Raw genomic sequence first — 27,085 nt, 5'->3', positions numbered from 1 at the left:
TTTTGTTTTTTTTTGTTTTGTTTTGTTTTTTCAGATATATCTCTTCTATTCATATGATTTTAACAAGCAAATTAACTGTTTTATACCTTAGAGCTGTGAAACATGAAATGTGGAAATGTTTATATTATTTCATACTGCCATGTTAGGTAAACACATGTATGTGCTGAAAAGATGGCTCAGCAGTTAACAGCAATTGTTCTTACTGCTGGTTATGCTCTCAGAACTCACTCAGTGGCTTGCAGCCCTTTGAAACTCCAGTTCTAGCAATTTCAAAGTCTCTCTGTGGTCCTACTGAACACATTACATACATTTGGTACAGACAAAATATTCAGGAAAACTACATCTGAAGCTATATATGCTCATACAAATGGCATATATATATATATATATATATATATATATATATATATATAATTTTTGTTGTTTCTATTATTTATTTTTCTATTAGTTTTGTCGTGGTCACTTTTTAGTTTCCACTAAACTAAATATTCCACAAAATAACATGATGTGTAAACTATAACACATTCTTCTATAACTTAATGTGTTTAATATATTCATGTATTCATTTATTCTAAGCTAAATTTCCCAGGAGCAGTTTAGACTCACTCAATTGTGAATAAGCACATATTAAATGGAAATAAAACATGACATTTAAACCCATTTAAATACCTGATTGAACAGTTTCCCCTTCTCCAAAGTCTGTAATAAAGGATGTACTATTTCTTCATAACATCATGATCAAATATTTAATCATGTAACAGAAGCTTTCTGGGAAAGTTTTTATCAACCAGACTATGGACTAAACTTTGTCTTTTTTCTGAGAATGTACAATTTGAGAAAAATAAGTGGTCCAGATTCATTTTAGGCTGCTTTCTAATAACCTTTACCTGTGTCAAGAAGACTACATAAAAAAGTCTTTTACTTCTTTTCCGCCAAGAATATTTATTAAAATAATAAATTATGGCATGCTCAAGTGACTCCAGATTACTGAACATACAACACTATCCTGTACACATAATACAAGGTGATACTCTGTTTTCATATAGTAATTTGTAGCATAGAATTTAAAATTTTTGGCATAGACTTTGTGGCATAGAATTTAGAAATTAACTACTTCTTCTGGATTGAATTCTTAGCTGTATGGAGGAGAAAGGAACATAAATCTCAGGAAGCTGTAGGTTCTTACAGGACTCAGGACTAATTTGCAAAATTGCATGACCATAAACATAGGAATGATTGCTAGGAAGAAGACTTTCTTGTCTTCATGCTGCCATCAAATTTGGCAGGAGAAAGCCCTTGGAGAAGTGGGTTTTTGAGGTGAACAAATGCTTTTGAGCAGATCCTATTCTTTGTTCTCCGGGATAAAATTGGTGAAATTGTTTTGGGGGTGAGTAGATGTTCATTCGCATCTCCCTAGGACAAACATACAGAAAGCACATATATGTGTCTGCATGAAAGCCCTACAAACCAGAGACATGTGTTTACATGAATTCTAAAATCATTCTAAGGCAAAATGCATTTAATCACTGTTCATGTTTGCATGTATGTTACATATATTGGGACTACATACTTCTCTTGCTGCTTGAGAAAGTTGTATAAGTTTCCTTTTACAAGCTCACTCCCGGTTTCCTTCTCAGTCCACTCTTCTCTTACCAGCCTATTAAATATTGTCCACATGACAAAAGATTTGCTCATGTTTGTCTTTCCAGAAACTTGAGTGCAATAATATCCAAAGTCTGTAAAAACAAGATCCTTTCAAATGCGAGTAGAAGGTTTGGTAACCTTGTACATTTTCCATTTTTCTTTTAATATTTATCATTTAAAATTTTTGTCATTTCACTAGAAACATATATTTTAAGTATTCAGTTCATTGTATATGACAATTATAGGTATCTGTGATTTCTAAAATAACCAAGCAATACAAGATTTATCAATTCAGTTTTACAACAGAAAGTTCCTTTGTGTCTTTCTTGGTTTTGACCTTGAGAGACAGTGACTTTCTTACTGTGCTGAATGTGAATTCCTCTTTGATTATTTGTCCTTTTGTTAATAATATCTGTGAGACTTGTTCATGTGCTTCATTTATGAATTGGATTTGAAGGATAGTATTCAGTATTTAGGCTTAACATAATATGTTTATGTTTATAGTGTTTTATTTCATTTCTTGACAGGGAATCAAAGTCAAAACTCTGCTCATGCTAGAAAAATGTATTAGCTTCAGACATATCTCCAAACTTTTATTCTCCTGTAGATAAGCTTTTCTTTTGTTTCTGGTTATGACTACCACAAATCTTATTTATCATGTGTATTGATTCATAGTGCTCTGTGTGTACAAATATGGTTTAAATTCCTATGTTCAATTTCAGATATATTCTATTAATAATAAACTATAAGACAATACTTCATTTCCTAAACAGTATTGTTCATGAGCAAAAACTATGATTAGTTTTTAATCTTGTATAATTAACCAATTATGATCTTTATGAGAGTTGCCATTTTTCATCATGTCTGAAAGATTATCCTTCTACATAATTTTTATAAACTTGATTTTAGAATATGATTTTAAATCTGTGAAACTTAGAATGAGCTTTGTTCACTGAATTGGCTGAAAATGACAATTTTTTTCTATTTTTATATGTGTATTTATTTTATTCTGTGGTATTTGGCTTAGTGTCTCTAAAAATCACTTGACATGTACAGGAGCTTGAGGACTTCAGTGCTTCATTTCTCTTTAAATGCTGTTTAAGCATTTAAAATTACCAAAAGAAAACACCAAGAGATGGAACTCTTTTAGATGTTAAATTGGGCAAGGATTCTTGGACTAAGAGCCAAAAGAGAGGAACCAAAACCAACCAACAAACAAAACATAGACTGCTGGGGTTCTAACAGGCTAAAAAGCTAAGAAAGGGAAATAATAACAGAGAAAGAATGGAAGAAAAATATATGGGCTATACAACACAGTAATCATGTCCAGAACACATAAGAAACTCTCAATTTTCAATACAAAAAAATAATGGATAAAAACTGGGTTGGTAGTAAACACATTTTTCTCAGAAAATGTATTTTATTTTTCAAACAAGCAAATGGCTGACATGTAAATAACAAGTTGAGCAACTTGTTGCAGGAGAAATAAGAGTCTGGTTTATAAAACAAATGAGACATTGTTTTATCTCATTAAGAGAGAAAGGACCCAAGGAGCTGCAGGTGTTTGAGCACCACAGCAGTAACAACAATATGAGTCACCCAGTACTCCCAGAGCACTCAGGGACAAAGCCATCAACCAAAGAGCACACATGGAGTTACCCATGGCTCCAGACACATCAGCAGCAGAGAATGGCCTTGTCAAACACCAAAGGCAGGAGAGGCCCTTGGTCCTGGAAAGACTTGATGCTCTAGTGTAGAGGAATATCAGAACAGGGAATGGGGGGGGGGTAAGGAGGGGGAGGGTTGATGGGGAGATGGCTTATGGGATTTTCTTGGGGGGGGAGGGGAATCAGGAAAAGGGACAACATTTGAAATGTAAATATACCTAATTAAAAAAAAAAGAATGGAAATTACACAGAACCCAAGCCAAAAGGTGCTGACAGGGAGGTGGGGAAACATCTGAATTGACAAACTACTATGGGAAGACATATGGAACTTCCACAAAAATTCATAATAGAGACTATACTACAGCAATCACACTACTGAGAGTGGGTCCAGAGCAAATGGAATCAGTGTGTCAGTGGGGTGCCTTCCTTCCTATGCTCTTGGATATTCACAATAGCCAAGAAAAAAAAACAACCTAAGTGTACTGACAGATGCAAGGATAACAAAATCATGATATGTATTTAAAATAGAATACTACTCAGCCATAAAAAATAACATAGCTCTGTCATTTATAACAACACAAATGGCGGCAGAGGTCATGGTCATTGAAATTGTATGGTCTCAATAAGACAAGTAGAAAATGATAATCACCTGCATGCATACTCTACAGCAGAAATAGAGAAGTTGAAAGGAAAGCAGTGGGGGTGGACAGAGAAAGGTATTCCAATGTGTACCAAGTTGCAATTAAGATTCCTGAGTGATAGTACCTAGTGGACTATCTATTGATAACAATGATGTGCTGCATACATAGTGTACTTTAACTATAGAGAAAATATGTTTGTGGAGATGAATCGTCTAACCTGATTTAAACAATAAACTAAATGTACACCACATTAACTTATTAATATGTATAGGAAGCCATGAGTGAGTGAAATCCTGAGTTAATATGTATAGTTGACATGGTCACAGTCATACAAAGACCAAGGCTTAGGACCATGGAAAACTGACAAAGCTATTCCCAGCATCAGTCAGGCTCAAAGCTGCTAAAGCCTCATTTTGTTGGTCAAAAACAAAACATTGGTGTTCTGTTTAAGAAATTATCTTCTGTACCGATGCCATTTCCCACTTTCTCTTCTATGAGATTTAGTATATCCAGCTTTATGTTGACATAGTTGATCCACTTGGACTTGAGTTTTGTGCAGGGTGGTAAGTACAGACCTATTTTTTTTTGTCTTTTTTTTTATTCGATATATTTTTTATTTACATTTCAAATGATTTCCCCTTTTCTAGCCCCCCACTCCCCGAAAGTCCCATAAGCCCCCTTTTCTCCCCCTGTCCTCCCACCCACCCCTTCCCACTTCCCCGTTCTGGTTTTGCCCTATACTTCTTCACTGAGTCTTTCTAGAACAAGGGGCCACTCCTCCTTTCTTCTTGTACATCATTTGATGTATGGATTATGTTTGGGGTATTCCAGTTTTCTAGGTTAATATCCACTTATTAGTGAGTGCATACCATGAGTCACCTTTTGAGTCTTATTGCTCTACATGTAGACAACCAGTTGGTCCAGCACCATTTGTTGAAGATGCTTTCATTTTGTCATTGTACGGTTTTGGTTTCTTTATCAAAAATCAAGTTATTCATAAGGGTGTGGATTTATTTCTAGGTATTCTATTTGATTCCATTGATCAATGTGTCTGTTTCTATACCAATACCATGCAATTTCTATCACTATTGCTCTGTAGTACAACTTGAGGTCAGGGATAATGATTCCTTCTGAAGTTTTTATTGTTCAGGATTGTTTTAGCTATCCTAAGTTTTTTTGTTTGAATTTGTATTTGTCTTGAAATATCTCATTTTCTCTATCTATAGTGATTGAGAATTTTGCTGGGTAAAATAGTCTTGGTTGTCACATGTGGGTTTTTTGTTTTTTTTTTTTTGTTGTTGTTTTTTGTTTTTAGGATGCAAGATATCTGTTCAGTTCAGGCACTTCTAGCTTTTAGAGTCTCTGGTGAGAAGTTGGGTCTGATAGGTCTGCCTTTGTATGCTACCTGGCTTTTTCCCCTTGCCACTTTTAATATACTTTCTTTGTTCTATAAATTTTGTGTTTTAATTATTATGTGCTTGGAGTATTTTCTTTTTTTGTTCATGTAATTGGTGTTCTACAAGTTTCTTGTGTGTTTGTAGGTATCACTTTCTCTAGCTTGAGAAAGTTTCTCCTATAATCTTGCTGAGAATACTTTCTAGGCTTGGAGCTGGGACTCTTTACTTTCTTCTATTCTTATTATTCTTAGATTAAGACTTTCCTTGGCAGCCGGGCGTTGGTGGCGCACGCCTTTAATCCCAGCACTTGGGAGGCAGAAGCAAGTGGATTTCTGAGTTCGAGGCCAGCCTGGTCTACAGAGTGAGTTCCAGGACAGCCAGGGCTATACAGAGAAACCCTGTCTCGAAAAACCAAAAAAAAAAGAAAAAAAAAAAAAAGACTTTCCTTGGCATCCCAGAATTCCTGGATGTTTTGTGTCAGGAAATATTTTATATTTGACATTTCTTTGACTGATATATCAATTTCTTCCATTGTATTGTCTATACCTGAGATTATCTCCTCCATCTCCTCTATTTTGTTTATGATACTTGCATCTGCTGTTTCTGTTCTCTTCCCTAGGTTTTCCATCTCCAGTACTCCCTCAGTTTCTGTTTTCTTTATTGCTTCTATTTCAACTTTCAGGTCTTGCACAATTTTATTTATTTCCTTCATCTATTTAACAGTATTTTCTTGTGTGTCTTTAAGATATTTATTTCTTTCCTCTTTAGAGAGCTCTATCTGTTTGATTTTGATTGTATTTTCCTGTATTTTAACACAGGATTTATTCATTTCCTCTATAAAGGCATCTATCATCTTTATAAGATTAGATTTACGGTCATTTTCTTGTGTTTTGTTTGTGTTGGATATCCAGAGCTTGCTCTAGTAGGGTAGCTGTGCTTTGGAAGTGTCATATTGCCCTGGTTTTTGTTGATTGTGTTCTTTTGAGAGACTTTAACCATCTGGATAGCTTTGGTCCCTGGATGTTCTTTTAGTGGGTTTTGGGAGGAAGGTGAACCTCAATGGTCCTGATGTGGCAGGCCTCGTATGGGTATCCTTAGGCTATATGGTCCTGGACTTTCAATTCTGTATGGTTCAGAAGCCTCAGTTATAATGAAGATGGCTGGAGAGATAGCAGGAGAATGGCGGTCGGTCTCCCTGACCTAGCAGTCTGCTCAGAGCAGCTTGGCTTGGCCCAGAGGGCTCAGAGACAGGGAAGATGGGTGGGTAAAGGTAAGCTTACCTGTATTGTTCAGGAGACTGAAGGAGGTACAGGAGAGGTAGGAGGAGAATTGAAGTCCTCCTGAGATATCACGTTGCTCAGGGTGGCTTGGCTTGGCACAGAGCTGATAATAGTTATTAAAAGTGATTATAAGTGATTAAAGGAAAACAGTTCAGTCCAATAACATTTAAATTATTTTTATATAAACAAAAGCAAATACTAAAGATCTTTACTTAAAGATCTGGTCTTAAAATTGTTAAGCTCTATATAAATATTTATGTAATCTTTATTTTTGAAATTAGAGAAAAGGAAGTAACTTCTCTGGGGACATTATATGGTTTGAAATGTGATGTTTCAATGTGACAAGCATAGTAAGATTGTCTTGTTTGAAGGTTATAACTTTTATCTCACTTGACATGGGTCCCCAAGTCTTGTTTGTCTAATCAACATATGATTTGTTTTTACAGTTTCTTGATTTAATGTTTTTGTAATGAAAAATAGGGAATGCCAGGTCAGGAAAGTGGGAGGGGAGTTGGTAAGCAGGGGGAGGGGGTTGGACAGGGGTTTTTGGAGGTAGAACGAGGAAAGGGGATACCATTTGAAATATAAATAAAGCAAAAATCTAATTAAAAACAGAGAAAAGTCTGTAGTTTAGTGACCAACCTACTACATATACATCACATACATATACACACACATACACATACACACACACGCATACACATATACATACACATACATATATATATATTCATTGGTTTCTTCAGATTCCATCTACAAATATTAGGCTAGAAATAGAAAGTTTAAAAAATCTTAAGGAAAACAAAAATATAAATATATGCCTAAGTAGGCACACTGATTGAGCATTAAATTTAGTTCTTGGCATCCTGGAAAGATAAAAATGGAAACATGACAGATTATCCAATTGTCATGTTCTGATAAAAGCCATATATCAATTCTTCAAGTGAGATCACTTTTTCCTTGTACTAGGCATGCAACCAATACATCAATTTAATGGACAATATATTATTAAGTAGAATTCCAGAGTCATATCATAATGACTTACTGAGTAGATCTATCATAGTGGAATCAAGGTCGCATTGATGTGGTTTGTGCCTAATGACTTACCCACTTGTGGGGTAAAAGTTTAAGAAAATCCATTTGTGAATGGTTATGTGGAAGTGAACACATTCTAACTTAATAACAAATATGAAATTTAATATTCAAAGAAGTGTTCGGGAATTCAATCAAAAATAATACCAGTACTTTTTCTACTTTTTTCCTTGTTGCAACTATTTATCATTTGTAATTCACAAAACTTACCACACTTTTATGAAATTAAATTGAACAAATGAGAAGGGATTTCTGAGTTCACTGTACACTTTGCTGGGATGTAGTGAAAATTAGACACTGCATTTTCAATGACACAGCTTGCTAGTGAGTCCCATTGTGTTGATATTCTCACTGCAGTGGGGCTATCTATGTTCAACATTCTAGCTAAGTGAAAATGTTACAAGCTTACCCTTTAGCAGTTAATGGATACCCTCTATAAACAATATGGTAGCATGCATGTCTCAGTTCACTCAAGGTGGTTCAAGTTTAGATATGCAAAACAGAATTGTGAGAAATAGGCAGCCAAATTATATAACGTTTTGATGGATAGCTTTGCTCAAATTAAGTAAAATGCTTTGATCAAGCCTAAACTTAGGGGCATAAAATAGTATTCTGGTGATGAAGAATAGTTTTTTTTTCCTTCACAGTGCTAGAAACTAGGGAGTAGTAAAATCAAATCCCTGAGAGTAGATGGAATCTTCTGTGTTATTACATGGTAGATAGGGTTGGACATATCTTTTATGATGGAATCATATTCCTCAAAGACTTAACCTGGTGTAACAAATTACAAGGTCAGTCTCTTTTAAGGTTAAAATTTCAACCCATCAGCTTTTGGAAAACACAAATATTTATAGCATTATGTTCAAACTGGGACAAAATTTTAGTCTCAAGTGGGAAGAATACTCAAAAAAAGTATCATTTTGACAGATAAATGTACTCTTTACTAAAGAATTTAGCTATTTTGATTTATTACACAATTAATGTGTGTATTCATTAATATATGTATATATATATGCATTGACATTTATACATATTTTGATACATATTTGGTATGTTATTATCTATCATAATAAACAATTATAAAGGAATTTTCATCAGTACTTTATAAGGTTCACATACACAGCCGAATTTATCTGTCAGCTCTCTCTCTTAAGATTACTTGGTGTAAACTGGTTATTTGAGTGTATCAGCTTCAGTCACCCTTAATCCTCCAAGATAACATTCAGAGAATGAAATAAAATGGAAAAGCTAATCCCTCTTTCTTCCTATCACTCTTTTTGTGAGCAGGGAGATCAGCCTTGATGGCAGATTAGTGGGTGCCACATGCTCTTGCTGAGACATCACAGATTGGATTTAGCACAGAAATATTTCTTTTCCTGATCTGTAAACAACATTTGCAGAATTTGTATTTCTCACAAATGTCCTGCCATAGTGCTGAGTTTTCTTCATCACCCATCCAGCTTGTTATTATAATTCCCTGTTGGTCCAACATCCAAGTATCTGCATCTGTCACTTGGAACTGGGTATCACAGAGGTTCACCGCCATTCTTGGAAACTGCAACTTGATTTTAGTGCTATGTTTTATAATTTAGATGCCAAGAAACTATCTTTAAGCTATTTGATCTTGGCTTACTTAGAGATGCAGATTTCTAAAAACCTTGTCTTACATTTTAAATTATTAGATTTGAGCACGGATTGTAGTGATGACCTGAGGGTTTTGTTGTGGTGGGTTATGGAATTTTGTTTTATTTGTTTGTTTTGAGTTTGCCTGTTTGCTTTGTTTTATTGATTTACAATCCAAATGTTGTACCACTTCCCGGTACCCCTCCAAGAGTTCTTCACCCTAACCCGCCTCCCCTTTGCCTCTGAGAAGGTGCTCCTTCATCCCCTCACTCCCAGGAACCCCCAACCCTTCCCCTTCCCGGGGTTAGAATTTGACAATGTTTCATCTTAGCCAGAGAAAAAAGAAAGTCAAAGTGGTTAGGGGTATGTACATTCTCAAATTTCATGTGATTGAGTGAACGAAAGGATAACTGCCTCATAAATATTAGCTGATTTATGCCTAAGGAAAAAGAGTCCACTGAGATTTATCATTTTGTATAATTATGCAAATTAGAATTGAAATTCCAGGTATCTGCTGCATCAGAACATTTTCCTGGCCAACTATATTGGGGAGATGTATTCCAAAATTGCAACCAAATTTAGTAAAAAATAAATATATATTATAAGTGGCCACCTACTTGAAGAAAATATGGATCATCTTAGGAAAGAGTTGAAGCAAAGGTGGATCTCAAATAGAAAGCCAATAGCTATTCTTGTATTTTTGCCAAAGTATTTTTGCCAAAAGACACCCTGACTGACCACCATATACAAATAACTTAGAAAAGAATCAAGTACTCTCACTACCATCTAGCACTTTTTCCTGTAGTAGAGGAGCCAAGTCTGTCAGTAAATTTTTATCAAAGAAACAGGAGCAAGAAACTGTTGGCAGATACAGGTACATTTCTGCCTTCGTAGAACACAGAACATTCTTAAGGGAGAGACCATGGCTGAATCATTCATTGGCTCATTAGAGATCCAGCAAAAGTTAACATTATTTATTAGTGATGTTTTGTGCCAAAATTTCCTATTCTTTCATATACTTCTCTAAAGGATGAGGCTTTATTCTCTCCTCAGAGAGAAGAGAGGCTAATCACTTATTTAACACCTCATCAGATAAAATGATTTCTCTAGCCAACTTATGTTGAGATTTAAACTTAGTAGTCTCTTTGTCATCAAGAAAAGAGATAATTGAACATCCTGAGGATAAAAATTATGAAGACTTACAGCTGTGAGACGTCTATACCCTTTTACAGGCAGGAAATATGTTATCCTTTAAGAGAAAGGTGGGGGCTATTTCTTAAGGAATACATGAGAATGTGTGAGTTTAAGATGTTTAATGAATCAACACAGTTTCCCATCACATAACTAACGCATTTTTATTTCTCAGTCTGAGAGTAGATTTTCACATGAAGCAACGATTTTGATTCTGTTTAATCTTTAGAGCACTGGTACTTTAATCATTAAACCTTTGGCTTATTCTCAGATGATGTGCTCTCCAGATGCTATTAAGGAATGTTATACTACTAAGGAAGCCTTCTAATATACTCACTAGTTTTAAATTACTATCTATTCACTGTTGCTCTTTGATTTTATCAAAGATCTGATGTTTTTAACAGGAGCCCTTGACTTCACTCCTGTATATATTGAACATTACCCTCTATGTCTCAGCATGGAGATAAATTGTCCTCCTGTATTTGAGCTCAATGATTTATCAATCCAGTTTATCACCATTGGCTGTTTTGATGATATTGCTCATGAAGGTTGGTAAACTCTGAATTCTGCCTAATCTTTCTGTTACTCAGCATAGCGCAAAACAGTTGAAGGTTGGTTTCCCTGGGAAAGAAGATCTGAGAAAAATAATATTCTTGCATATTCTGTAGAGTACTTGACAAATTTTAAAAGTGCTAAAATAAAGCAAACCAGAAAGAGAAGATGCCTCATTTTTCAATCAAGCAAAGGAACATCCAAATCCACAAGATCTATGTGAGTCTTTCAGTACTGTCTTGACTATGAGACTGGGCTTCATATTCCTTCCCATTGTCATGGAATTCAAGTTGTCAATGGGAAGGAAAGATTACCTGAAGCTTAAGATTCTCCCAGAATGGGGAAATAGACAAAAAGAACTGTCATTTCAGGGAACATAGTCAATACTATTCTGAGAAGCTTGAAGATGATTTCCTCTTTTATTCTTGAAAGAGAGTCTAGGTGATACATCACCATAACAAACTAGGCAACTTAGAAAGTAGTTAGTGAGTTTTTATTATTTGCAGCCACGTGCAAAAGAATGAGGAATAAGGGCATACCAAACTCTGGTAGAAAGACATGGCATTTTTTTCAGGATTTGTATGATTTTGGAGGCATTTTGAATAATGTCTATACTCTAGAAAGGGTTGACATTCATTTCCTAAAGAATGTGCAGTAGGTTGGAAAGCTTCACTCCATATTTAACAGCACAGGAAATGCATTCTGGTACCAATTACCCATAGTTAAACCTAATGTATCAGGTTAAGATCACCTTATGCATAACTATCTGGACATCCACATGGAGCCAGGGTGGGGAGGAAGGTATGGGATGTGGAACAGTTGGAGGGTGGAGAGGGTATTAAAATTAATTAATTAATTAATTAATTAATTAATTAATTAATTTTTAAAAAGAGGCTGTCCACAAACAGCACACTTAGAATCAGCCTTACCTCTACCAAACTAAATATTATATCTTTAGATTCAATAATTACTTAGAAAAATTATAGATTTCAGGAGCATATGATATTTGTGATTCTGGTTTTATTGTAACACAGATGATCCAAATCCAAAAACCAGAAGAAATACATATACAAAGATCCAATTATTATAATCCAGGATACTAAACATGTAGAATCCAGAAATTTCACTTTCCTTGCACACAGTGGTTCAGTGATGCAGAGTACTACCAACAAGTCTTTTGGAATACTGTGGTTGAGTCTATATAGAATTTATTTTTTTCCATGGATCCCCCCATGTGTACTCTTTAGTTGGTGGTTTAGTCCCTGGGAGCTCTGGGGGTACTGGGTGGTTCATATTGTTGCTCCTCCTATGGGCCTGCAAACACTTTCAGCTCCTTCAGTCCTTTCTCTAGCTCCTCATACCACATATCCTGATCAAATCAGAAGAGTTAATCAGAGTAGCTTTGGCCTTTTTATCACTGGATCATTTTAAGTCACCAAAACTCCTCCCTTCTAGTGATTAATAATATATGTAATAGTTTGGGAGATTACACTTAAACTACCATGCTATTAAACACCAGGATTTACTATTTTTTGTACATTTACATATTTACTAGCTTAGTGTTAGAAGTAAATTTCAAGTTTCTCAAATGGGATTTTGAATTATAGCTTTCAGAATATTTATCAAAACTATGATATATTTTGTATATTTTCTTTCTACCAGAGTTACTTTTTTATTTTTTATATTCTTTGTTTACATTCCAAATGATTTCCCCCTTCCCATAAGTCCCATAAGTCCTTCCCTCTGCCCATTCCCCATCAACCCCCTCCCACTTCTCTGTCATGGTAATCCCCTACATTGCTGCATCAAGCCTTTCCAGGACCAGGGTCCTCTCCTTCCTTTTTCTTGGGAATCATTTGATATGTGAATTGAATTTATAGGATTTACATCTGCACTCTGATTTAAAGGTATACCTTGAACACACCTAGCATTACAATTCGGTGATATGATACTTTGAATATGCTCAGCCCAGGGAGCTATTAGAAGGTGTGGCCCTGTTTTAGTAGGTGTGTCACTGTGGATGTGGTTAAAAGACCCTCAATCTAGCTGCCTGGAAGCAAGTCTTTGACTAGCAGCCTTTGGATGAAGAGGTAGAACTCTCAGCCCTGCCTGCACCATGCCTGCCTAGATGCTGGCATGCTCCTATCTTGATGATAAAAGACTGAACATGTAAGCCAGCCCCAAGTATATGTTGTCCTTTATAAAACTTGCCTTTGTTATGGTGTCTGTTCACAGCAGTATAACCCTAAGGCAGAAGTTGGTACCAGGGACAGAGGTATTGCTGTGATAGGCCTGACCATAATTTGTTTGGAAGAATGTGGATTTAGGGACTTTGGATTAAAACAGCCATGGGATGTTTTAAGTAGGGCTTAATGGAATCTTGGTAGGAATATGGGAGATTTTGTTGCCATGAGTGATTTGAACTGTTCAGACCTGGCCCAAGTGGTTTCAGTGGGGAACTTCAGAAGGAGGCCTAAAGACTGTTTCTGCAGTATTTTGTTGAAGAACATAGCTGCTTTTTGCCCTTGTCTGAAAAGACGGCCTGAGGCTAAGGTGAAGAGATTCAGATTAGTTGTACTGACAAAGGAAGTCTCAGAAATGACCATCATATACTTTGTTCTCAGGTTAAGTCTCATAAATAACATTTTAAAGAAGCATAGCAAGCTGAGAAAGAAATAATATAAACTATGTGGTTCAAGTATCAAAGGGGATCCAGGAAGTAAGATGGAGCTGAATCCTGTGTTCAAGGATATTAAATTGAATTAAAGGAGTGGTGACCTTGGGACAAGATCCCAGGCAGGAAAGTTTAGGTCCAAGCTTGGCAGAACAAGCCTTTAATTCCAGGATGCAAAGGCAAGCAGATCTCTGAATTCAAGGCCAGCCTTAAACAGAGCAGGTTCTAGGTGAAGAAAAACTTCACGTCCAGGCATGGTGATACACACCTGTAATCCTAGCATTAACAGGAGACAGAGCCATGGAGATCGCTGGGTTCACGGTCAATCTACAGAGCAAGTTCTAGGACAGCCAAGCTTAGTCCTTTAAGGAGTTGAAAAACAGAAAACTGGTGATAATGTAATAGAACAAGGGGGACCATATTCTAGACACATCAAGCAGAAGACCTTGGCAGCTTTGGCCATGTAGCTCTGGCTTTACAGTCCAGAATAGAAGGAATTACTGAGACAATTTTTGCTGGTTATCTGGAGCTAAGAAATCAGCAGTGATTAAAAATAGACCAGCATCATTGATGTGAAATCTTCTGGGAAGTATTTTCTGAGATCACAAAGAAGCTCTGTTCCAGAGATAGCCAAGGTTGTACCTCCTGCAGAAGCTGTACTTGGTAATGTGTAAGAGTTATCCATGTGGTACTGGTTTTGAAGGTATGAAGATATCCTGAAGAGCAGCTAAGGCTTCGTACTGTGAGAGGCTATGGAAGGCCACTGGTCAAAATGCAGTCTCATTGTTGTTAATGTCCCAGGACTGAAGGGGTCATGTAAAGGATTTGAGGATTGGCACCATGGAAAGTGTTGATGAGAGGCTATTGGTGAAGCCTAGTTGCAGTGGAAGGCCCAACATATTGGAGATGCCATTTCCATGGGATGATCACCAAGAACAGAAGCAGCAATGAGGTGGATCAATCTGAGCTTAGAGTGCTACAGAGGGCAGAGCTGGAGAAGTGATGCCAGCCCTTTAGAGGTGCCCAGAATATCATGTGTGACTCCTAGACATTGAAACAAGAAGCTCTAACATTGACATTGCCTTAAAGACACCAAGATGTTCAAGATGCCAGAGCTGTGAGCTATTTGCTGAGGATAGCTGCTAACAGAGAGTGGAACAAACCCAGGATAAAGAAGTTTGTTTCAGTCAACCAAGATGAAAAGGAGTTGTGTATCTGAAAACTGCTTTGACATCAGACATGGACATGCATTTGCCAATTTGTACAGCTGGTTTCCTGTCTTGCTTTGAGGATTAGAGTTAAGTAATTGGTTGGATCTCAGAAGAGACTTTGAACTTTGGACATTTAACATTGTTGAGACTACTATAGACTATGGGAACTTTGAAGTTGAACTAAATGTATTTTGCATTGTGCTATGTTTAGGTATGGCCCCCATAGACTCATATGCTTGAACAAGCCTATGGTGGCCAGGGAGTGGATTGTGATGGTTTGTATATGCTCAGCCCAAGGAGAGGCACTAATAGAATATGTGACCCTGTTGGAGTAGGTATGTCACTATATAATCCTCAATCTAGCTGCCTGGAAGCAAGTTTTCAACTAGCAACATTCAGATGAAGATGTAGAACTCTTAGTTCTGTGTGAACCATGCCTGCCTGGACGCTGCCATGCTCCCACCCTGATGATAATGAACTAAACCTTTAAACCTGTAAACAAATAAATGTTGTCCTTTATAAAACTTGCCTTGGTCATGGTGTCTGTTCAAAGCAGTAAAATCCTAACTAGGACAGGCATAAAACAGAATGGTAAGAAGTACCAAATAATAGAGGTTACCAAATCCCAGCAAGAAATCACTTGCCAAATGAAAACCCCAGTGCTGGAAATGTGTAACATCTAATCAAATTATTGCACCAGGGAAGTCTCCTAGAAACCCCCAAGCAAGCAGACTATTGCCAACACTATTGGTTTCTCCTCATAAACAGATGATAATACTCTATTACTGAAGAAAATACCTACATAGTAAACTGAATATGGAAAAGCAGAACTGGTGTCTACTTAGTCTTCATTTTTGTTGATTAGTATTCGTGGTACTGGAAGGTACTTTTCACAGAGAAGAAAGGAGAGTACCACCACAACTGCAGTTCAATGATCTACAATGTTGACCCACCTGCAAGATATGGTGGTACAATAACAGGACAGACTTCATAGAATTACAAAAAGATATCTGATTGGCGTTAAGGTCCTCTGAGTGAGATGGGATGTGCATGGCACTGCTCATGTAGCCAAGAACATGAGATTGGATAGGGCATATACTTAAGAGCAAAACAAAATCTATTGTTCTACTATAAAAAGCAGAGCAATAAAATAACTGTTTTTTCAAATTCTGTTGTTCATTTACATTTCAAATGTTATATGCTTCCCAGATACCCCTCCAACACCCCCATCCCGTGCCCCCTTTCCTCTCTCCCCTTTGACTCTATGAGGGTGCTCTTCCACCCACTCCCACCCCACCGCTCTAGCATCCATCACCCTCTGCTAGGGCATCAAGCCTTCACAGGACCAGTTGAGCTCCGAGGTGAGAGATTGGAGAGAGACATCCAATGGGCCTCCCCTCTTATTGATGTTAGATGACCTCTGCTGCATATGTATCTGGAGCCATGGGCCATCTATGTATATTCTTTGGTTTGTAGTTTAGTCTCTGGGAGCTCTGGGTGCTCTGGTTAGTTGATATTGTTCTTCCTATGGGGAATAATATTGCCCTCAACTTCTTCAGTCTTTCTTATAGCCCTTCCATTGGGGTCCCTGGGCTCTGATGATTGGGGGTGAGTATTGATCATCTGCATTGGTAAGGTGCTTGTAGAACTTCTCAGGGAACAACCATACTAGGCTCCTGTCTGCAACTGTTTCTTGGCATCAGTGATAGTGTTGGGGTTCGATATCTGCAGATGGGATGAATCGCTAAGTGAGGCAGTCTCTAGATGGCCCTTCAGTCTCTGTTTCCTTTTTTGTCCCTGTCTTTCCTTTGGACAGGAACATTTCTGGGTTAACCGTTTTGAGATGGGTGGAAATAACTCTCAATAACATTATTCTAAACTCATAGATCAGTGTCTTACTCAGCTACCATCAGAGAAGCTTCCTCCTACAGTAGATGGGAACAAATCCTGAGACCCACAACTGAATAATGTGCAGAGGTGAGGGACCTTCTAGCACTCAGTCCTTCCTTGGATGGCTCCCTCCAATCTCTCACCTGGGAGCTCAAGGAACTTTGTGGAAGAGGGACACATAGATTGAAAGACTCAGCGGTGACAGTTGTAAGAGATAGTAGCAACAACCAAGCAAGGCCTTCTGGTCACAAGAGGGGGGATGCACATCGGAGCCCACAGAAACCATGGCAGAATGTCCCAAGCTTGTACAGGTCTAAGCCAGATGGGAGTTTCAGCTCTGAAAGAAAAAGTAAAGGTAAGCCCCAACCCCTATCCTGGAAGCTATCTCCAATTGCTAACCACTCACAAAGGAAAACTTAGTTTTCTCCAACCAAGTCTCGCCAGTTATGGAAAACATACAAAACTGCAGACCTTAGCCCAGCAGTCAATGGCAAGTGCAAAACAAATTCAATAGTATTTTGGAGGTATTTTCCTGTCAAATTTTTTTGGTCTGGGCATTATTTTTTTTCTACTATAGATCTTTTTCTTGTATATTGCTTTTTTCCATTTTCTGTCTTTATGGAGCTTCTGTGTAACCAAATGTATGCATCTCTACCTCAGTGTGTGTGTGTGGTTTTTTTTTTTTTTTTTTTGAGAATGGATCCATTTATTTTCTGTTGGTTTTTTAGTTTCTATTGGTCTGTTAATATAGTAATCAGTGCATACATGCTATATAAATCACAGTAACCCAAGAATCAGACATGGTCTTTCATCTTGTGTTATTCATATGCTTGACTCAATAAATCTAAATTTACCTTTCATATTACCTAATACAATAAAATTACGGAAGTATAAAAATATTTATCCATGAGTTGCTGAATGTAATGATGATGCTAGCTATAATTTAAAAAAAAGTGTAGTGCTTTGTAAAGTATGCTAAGCCAGATAAAGTACAATTAGGAACAAATGCAAGGTAGGCAAGATACAACAAATATCATATATAGAACCATAACAAGCTAGACACATTTTTTGTCTTAAAAAAAGAAAATGAGAGAAATATTGGTCAGGGCTATGAAACTTAATACAAAAATAAGAAACTTTAACTCTGAATGTTTTTAATAGAATTGAGGATGAAAATAAGCAGTTTTTACAAAGCTTGTCCCTACTGTGTAAGTATTTTAATATTAATCTTTCTAGGGAAGACAAAGGGGACTATGGCTACCTTGAAATTCATGATGCCTGAGTTTAATAGTCATAGTAAGGCCAATATCTGGAACCAACCATGATAAGCTGATTAATAAGTAAGTTCTTCCTCCAGGTGTGCACCATTACCCTGATTGTAAGACTATTTACCTTGTGTGAATATTCAAGTAAATTATTTTATGAAAACTCCCTGAAACATACATCTTTGCTTACTTATTGTTTTGTTTTGTTTTGTTTTTGACCTGAGAATTTCCTAAGAACATTTTGAAGGTTTGTTCTGGTTTTGACCATTTTCTAGCTGAAGCTAGATAATATAGCAGAACAGTTTTGGTTAGGATTCAACAAATACATGGAGCCATTTTCTGAAATGTGTTTGAATACGGAATGTAAGAATTCACACAGACACACTAAAAGGATGAGATATTTTATTATTTGAATTCAATCTATTGGAGGGACTAAAGGGATAATAGCTCAGAGTCTTCAGTGTGCATAAAAACATGACTGAGCATAAATTACAGGAGAGAACAAAGAACATAAAAATTAATCCATTATTGACCAAGATGTTAAGAGCATAGCATAGAGAGGGAAGCCGTCCCTTTCAATAATGCTGCTGGCAAAATTGAAGACAGAAAAACAGAACTGGGAAAGTAAATTCCTACTTTGTACCAAGCAGAAAAATAACTCAAAATGGATCACACGCCTAAATACCAAACGAAAACTATGAACTTGCTACAAGAAAATATAAATGGAACATTTTGACATAGTGGTGTAGACAGTTTTTTTTTTTCAAAGCTGTGTCTCCAAGAGCAACAAGAGTAAAATAGAGAAATAAAATTGTGTCAAACTAAGCAGCTTCTGAACGGGAATTGAAATAACAGAATTGGGGAGCAAGCTACAAATGGAGAAAGTATTCATACCTACTCATCTCATGACGTTTCAACATCCAGAAAACAACACCAAAAAGTCAAAGAGCTGAATACCAAAACTATACAGGGAAACAGGAGTAGGTGGGTTAGTGAGCGGGGGAGGGAGTGGGGTAAGGGGTTTTCAGAGGGTAAATGAGTAAAGGGGATAACGTTTGAAATGTAAATAAAGAAAATATTTAATATAAAAAAAGAAAACATACAAATTTGCCACTATACATAAGATCCATTGATCAGAAATTGTGATTCAAAACCACAGTACATTATTCCCTTTCAGTTACACTCAATATCCTGCAAATACAGACAAACAAACAAACAAACAAAAAACCTGACAATGTGAGAACCAACTCCTGAACTCCTGAAAGATGTTCTCAGACCCCTATAACAGGAACAATTGCCTAAGTACACACACATTGATACAGGCACACCACATACACACACACACACACACACACACACACACTGATAATGTTAATTAATGGCAAAAACATAATGAAAACTAACAATAGGAGAGAAAACTCAACTCTTGTACCCTAGGAGTGGGAATCTAAATTGATACAGTTGATATTGTACACAACGTTCAGTAATAACAACAATAATACTAACCAAATAAAATGTAAATCCATACAGTCTAAACTTTATTGACAGTTGAATATTGAATTACCATATCATGTAGCAATTCCACTACTGGGTACATATGTTAAGGAGCTAATATCATTATTGAAAAAATACTACACTCTGATTATTTCAGCACAATTGCAAATACCCAAATTTGGAAATTTAACCACTTGTCCTGTAGTTGCTGAATAGATAAACTACTGAGACTATCAAACAAATTATAATCCCAGTCTTTCATCTTAAATTATAAGCAATTTCATGACATTTTGCCAGATCGTTTTTTCAGAAAAATCCTGAGTTAAACATTAAGATAAAATTTGCCGGTTCTAAAGAAAATATGCCGGCTCAGTGGTTAAGAGCACTGACTGCTCTTGCAAAGTACCCGGGTTCAATTCCCAGCAATCACATGGACTCTGATGCCATCTTCTGGTGTGTCTGAATACATTCATATAAATAAATCTTATAAATTTAAAATAAATTTAAATTTAAATTAAAATAAAGATAAAATATACCTTTAGATAACTTTAATAGTCTAAATAAGGAGTTTCATTATTTTAATAATATAATAGCAACAGTTTAAAATTGATACATGGTATACTCATAATTTTTTTAAAAATTTATTTAAACAAATTACATTAAAAAATCTAAAGAACTAAATTAATTTTTCCTAAAATTTACTAATGAAAGTATCTAGTTAAATATAAATTATAGGCAATATTTTTTTAAAATATGGGAATTTTATAGTTTGACTTTAAGTAGGAGTTGTATTTAACAGTTCCTTATTAATAAATATTCTGAAGTATTTTCTTATTTTGTCAATGTCTTCAACCTTTAAATATTTGTCACAATTCCATAGACCCATAATGGTTAAAAGAGAAAGGCAGCGCATGTTTTGTTCTGTATATGGAAATGCCAAATATGTTGTTCCATGGAGAGGGCTCAGCAGATAACATTTGTCATAATCCTGGGGAATCTAAGTTGAGACCAAGAAAGAACATGGCGAAAGGAGGGAACCCACTACTGTGCATTGTCCTCTGACTTACACACCCATACTGTGGCACCTGAGTCTACACAGAATGAACCAGCAAAATTATAAAAATGTAAACACAGATTCAATAGAAAGTTTGAAAGTTTAGTTAGCATGGGCAACTAGTCTATAATCAGCTCCTAAATCTTGTCATCTCATTATTGCTGTTCTGAGATGAATAAATTGGCTAGAACTCTCAAAGATCTAGATGAGTCTCAAATAGACCATAGACTATTCTTCAATACATCTGCACACTTTTACCTAGTGCACAGTCATCCATTTAGCAAATGCTCTTGGCTGTCTCTCTCATGCTACAGTTTAATGGTGTGAGAGGGAGACATCTGTGTAGACATAGAACTATCCTCTAATACAACCATTCTGAAATGGAGCAAGGCAGGGAACAGGGTCTATAGGTGTAGCCAGTATCCTCTCAACATACATACAAGTACGGGTCTAAGAGAACCCAGCAGAATTAGGCCCTCAGGAAAAGGAGCTCTCCCAGAGGAGAGGGCACAACATAAGTCAATAGGAATAAAAGGGAAAACACACCAGAGGGATATGTGAAGTTTGCCATAAGCCTAATGTGTACGGCTACTGCCAGTGCAATTCAGTTCTTAATTAGACAGTAGTCATTCTGGGGACTTAAGTGGATATGAAACTACATGGAAAATGCAAACAACGGAACAGTGAGAGGAACTGGGGAACAAGTGCATCGAAATCTCCCTGCATACAGTCCTGGAAAAGCTGATGTTTTGCCATGGTTTAGCATAATAATTGTTACACCATACAAACCAACTAAAGACACGAATCTAAAGAGAGCTAGCAAATGCTTTCTTTGACAAATTTCAAAAGGAAGAAACATAGGAAATGAAAAGGCACAGGCTCTGCCTGAAGATGTCATGTTGCCCTGACCAAAGTCTCATTTTTCAAGTACCAGGAATGATATGCAAAAAAGACTCAAGAGGAGGAACAATAAAGTCATGCCGAACTTCTCTCCCACAATTACTTTTGTTATGTTCAAAGCAACTGTGTTTGCTGTCAGTGGAAAGAAAATAGGGGACCACTGAAGAGTGAAAAAAAGATAAAATGTGTTCCTAGGAATTACAACATAAGCTGTATGCAAATAGCCCTACCAGCTCTAAAGACCCCTCTTCTCTCCCTTGAGACTGCTGACACTTCAATATAAATCTATAGAGTCTTTTTTCCCCTTTCTTTAGAAGCTGAATCAGATTCTTACCTATTAGTTTTTATGTAAAGCAACTTACTATCTGGGGTAAAACATTACTACTATACTTAAAATATTTTCCATCTAAAGGTAAAAATGATTGTTTTAAAATTAAACCAAAGTACATAAACAACTGTCTTTAGAAAACTAGCATTTGGAATTGGGCATCAGAGATACATAATGGTACACATAGTTACTTGAGTCACAAAATGCATGAATTTTAAAGAATCTCACATGTGCAAATGTAAAAATTTTCAAAGGATGATGGACTTGGCCTCTATCACTATTGCGCTGCTCTGGGTACAGCAACAATGGTTTAATTACCCTTGTCCAGGGTCAAAAAATATCCTTCTTAAAACTTAGCAAACAACAATATAAATGTAAAGAGTGACAATTTAATTACAGGACCATATTCACATGATAGAACAGACAAATGATTGGTAATCCTAAATGCAATGTTCCTATGCAGAGAACCAGAAGCAGGAGGCAGAGGGAACACTGGTTTTTGTATAAAAGTTTAGATTTGTGATTGTTTTAAGATTCTTGCAAGATTACTTTTAAGGATATATAATAAAATAATTACTCCTTTCTTTGTAACCACAAATGTTGCCTGCTGGTAAGAGAAACTGGCTGAGAAAACTACCTTGCATGCTTACATTTTGTTAATCTATAACAAGTTGCTTGGTAACAACTGTACGTGGGTTCTTGGAAATAATTTGTTTTCTTTACCTCTATTATGTAATGATATGTCTTGTAAGGGTATTAGGGAACACACTGTTTTATCCTAATCATTCACTGGAAGAAAGATAAATGTACTCACGTTGTAATTTTAGAGTGCTTGAAAGGTTTTGCTGGGATATGTAAAGTGGGATATGGGAAAGAAAAAGTGTGAGGGTTGGAGCAGTGATCCTTCCATCTGTCAACAGTATGTATGTATGTATGTATGTATGTATGTATGTATGTGTAAGATTTGTGTGAGTTGTGGTTGGAACATAGTTCCTTCCACTCATCTATTTGTGTTTATATATATATATATATATATGCATGAAATGCAGAAGCCTACTTGCTAGAGTCTTGTTCTAACCATTTTCTATATAAATGTGTATATGTCTGTCTATATGTCTGTCTATATGTATGTATATATGTATGTATACATGTACATATATCAAGGTACATGAAGTTATTGGACTCTGCCTCTTGTTTCATTAACTCTCTCTCTCTCAATCTCTCTCTCTCTCTCTCTCTCTCTCTCTCTCTCTCTCTGTGTGTATGTGTGTGTGTGTGTGTGTGTGTGTGTGTGTGTGTGTGTGTGTGAATTTTCTTTCTTTCATTCTCTTTCTCTCTGGCCCCAAAGAGTTAAAAGTGTTCATAGCTTTTCCGCTACTCACAGAGAGTGCCAGCCCCAGTAAATTCAGGTTTGTTCCCTCAGAGAAAAATCTGCTGAGTAACTTCTCTAACTACCGGCTGCCATAGGCGACAGTCCCTATAGGCATCTGAATCCACCTGTCAGCCACTCTCAACATTGACCCCTCATTGGCTGACTGCCACAGTTTACCCTCTGGTGTGAAAGCTGGTCTTTGGCAGCTAGGTTTGCAATACCAGGCACAAATTCTCTCCTACTGAGTATGCGATAAGTCCAATTACACAATTGACAGCTGCCCTTAAGATAACAGTTCTACTTTTACACCACTGGGAATACCCTGCCAGTCAGATCTCTGTTCTGACTCATAGGCCTTCGGCTGGGTAAGAATATTGATTGCTTTTCTCCCTTGGCAGTTTTCATAGCACTTTCTGATACTATTTAACATCAGCATATTAAATATAAATATTAAATAGCTAATATAGCATAAGTATGGCTATGTCAAAGACTATAATGACTCAGACCCATGGTAATAGCAAGGCCTTCCCCAGGTCAGGCTCAGGAGAATGAAACACCTTCTTCTGGTCTGAGTATAAATGTTGACAGTGTGTACAGAAAGTATTCAACCCAGCTTTCTCTTCTTTGATGGCTGCATATAGAGACTGTTTCTACTCTGTAGGCCTACAGCCACCCTCCCTGCCAAGATTTGGTAACTGCCTCCTCATTGAGCTGTATATAATAAATCTGTTTCTTTGTGCTGGTGTGTATAATAAATACACTGAGATTCTAGGCTTCCGGTGAGTCTATCAAAGGGTATGCCTCACCTAATCATAGCTTTCCTATATGTGTCTCAGGCTACATCAAGCAATAATTGCAAAAAAATTAAATAATATTTTTGTCTTTTTTTATTCAATATATTTTTATTTACATTTCAAATGATTCCCCTTTTCTAGACCCCCACTCTCCAAAAGTCCCATCAGCCCCCTTACCTCCCCCTGTTTTCCCACCCAACCCTTTCCACTTCCCTGTTCTGGTTTTGCCCTATGCTGCTTCATAAATATGTAACTTACACTAATAAAAATACTACTATCATATTGTAATATTCTATGATAAACCCAGAATATTGTTTTGTGAAAATATACTTGAGATGATTATAAATAAAAGTTATACATTTCATTATAACTGGACAATACTTTTAAGATATAGTTTCTATATGGTAAAAGGAAGAAAAATTGAATCATATAAAATAGTGAATGAAAATCAAAGCAGTTCAGAGTGTTTGGACTAAACCTATGAAAACACAATATTTTAGATTCAGATAATCCAAACATGCCAATTAAAGAATAGATATTAATTTTAAGAAATCAATATCTGACTTAATTTTGTCAATAGGAAACTCATTCTAGAAGTATAAAGCACAAAGTAGGAAAAGATGGTAAGGAAAGATCCACTGTGTAAATACTAATAAAAAGAAAGCTTGAACGGCTCCATTCATTTCAAATAAAGCAGAATCAGAATAAGAAAATTAAGATGCATAGAGGAAATAGTTCTTTAAGGAGAAATACAATTATTTCTCTGTACCCAACAAATCATGAAAATATATGTGGCATTCTGTGCATATACATTTACCCAGAGGATTCCCCAGCATATAATAAGGATACCTACTCCACTATGTTCATACCATCCCTATTTATAATAGCCAGAAGCTGAAAAGAACCCAGATGTCCCTTAATGGAGGAATAGATACAGAAAATGTGGTATATCTACACAATGGAGTACTATTCAGCCATTAGAAACAATGAATTCATGAAATTCTTAGACAAATGGGTGGAACTGGAGAATATCATCCTAAGTGAGGTAACCCAGTCTCAAAAGAACCCTCATGGTATGCATTCATTAATAAATGGATATTAGCCTAGAAGTTTGGAATACCCAAGACACAATGAACATACCATATAATGCCCAAGAAGAAGGAAGGAGTGTCCTCCAATCCTGGAAAATCTCAGTGCAGCAGTGTCAGGAAATACCAGGACAGGGAAGTTGGAAGGAGTGGATTGGGGAACAGGAGGAGGGACAAGGGCTTATGGGACTTTCGGGGAGAGGGGATCCAGGAAAGGGAAAATCACTTGAAATGTAAATAAAGAATATATCAAATAAAAAAAAGAAAATATATGTGGCAAAATAATAGACATCAAACGGTGTCCATTATGAGTTATTCTATAAGTCATGTAGACTCTATATGTATGTATTTGTGTAGGACTCATAGGTCTTCTATAGTTACACTTGTTTCTCAAGTATCTGTGCAACATATATAAACCAATATAAACCAAACTCTGACTGAAAACACATCTTAATAAATATGTTTAAAATCATTCAACATCTTTTCTCATATGTAGTGGTAAATATTTAACAAGGAGTACCTCCCCGCCAAGCTTCTTCACCGCTCCTTCCAAATATCTGGTAAAGCATGACTCTTCAACTTAAATAGTTAACCAAATATATTTATGTATATAAAACTTCCAATTACATAATGCCAATTTATAATGATAAATCATATACCAATATTTCTGACCTCTCTAAAACACCAGAAATATGTCTGAAGCCATCTGGATATCCGCACCTCCTTCTCTGCTCCACTCCACTTGTCCACCGAGCCCCTACCTTCTCTCTCTTCCTCCCCTCACTTCCCTTAGCTCCTCCTCCTCTCTCCTCTCTAATCACTGACCTCTAACTGCCTCAATGTGATAGGAAATATCTTGCAACACTCATAGAAGAATTATGTTAAATCATAAAGCAATGACAGACAAAAATGGAATGTATTATATATTTGGTGGTTAAAAGCCAGGTACTTTCTATCTTAGAGTAACCAATAGCTGTCTAACTGGACTTTAGATCTCCTCAATAGGAAGGTATTCATGGTTGATACTGTAAACCTAGCCAATTACCCATGCCTGGAGAGGTTAAAGACTCAAAGGGAGAACGTAGTACTGCCATCCACTTAAATCCATATAATTTCTCTGTTCTAGATATTAATCCACAGATAAATGTATTATTTTCTGTCGTATAAATATGTTTGCTTTTGTTTTGTTTACAAGAGATGGAGGCTATTACTCATGTCTGCAACTGGTCACAATACAGAGAATGAGACTGTTTCAATCCCAACTGAAATATCCTCATCTGCCCTAGTATAGGGGAATTCCAGAACAGGGTAGAGGGAGTAGGTGGGTTGGTGAGTAGGGGGAGGGTGCGACGGGATAGGGTGTTTTTGGAGGGAAAAACAGAAAAGGGGATAACATTTGAAATGTAAATAAAGAAAACTTCTAATTAAAAATACCCTACACCTAAAGCTCAGGGAAAAATCACACAAGAGAAAGATGAAAGATTGTAAGAGTCAGGCATTCAGAATTCCTGGTGCTAAAAAATGCCTCTTAAGCATAAGATGGTAAGTAAACTCAGATCTCTACGATATGGTTGCCAGATTAAGACTAGTATAATGGCAGTACCAGCTGACATAGCAACAGGGAGAGGGGAAAATCCATATGATCCTAACCCTAGAGGAATACATATGTCTATTGACTATTGAGAGAAAAATTAGTTCCTTCCAATGATAGGCCTAGAATATATTTTTAAAAGTCATACTATTAAGTAACATGTGGTGGACTTGGTGACCAAACATTGTGGTAATGGAGAAGGTGTGAATGGATCACGAACAAATTCTCCCTTTAGACTTGAATAGGTTGAATAATTTACTACATACCCTGCAAGATTTCAAGGGGATGTGTAATAGAACTTCTTAAAATATAGTGCAATAGTCTATTGTTTTCCCAA

The sequence above is a fragment of the Apodemus sylvaticus genome, chromosome 15 (assembly GCF_947179515.1).
Source record: "Apodemus sylvaticus chromosome 15, mApoSyl1.1, whole genome shotgun sequence".
Classification (NCBI taxonomy): domain Eukaryota; kingdom Metazoa; phylum Chordata; class Mammalia; order Rodentia; family Muridae; genus Apodemus; species Apodemus sylvaticus.
Note: the sequence above shows the minus strand (reverse complement) of the source record.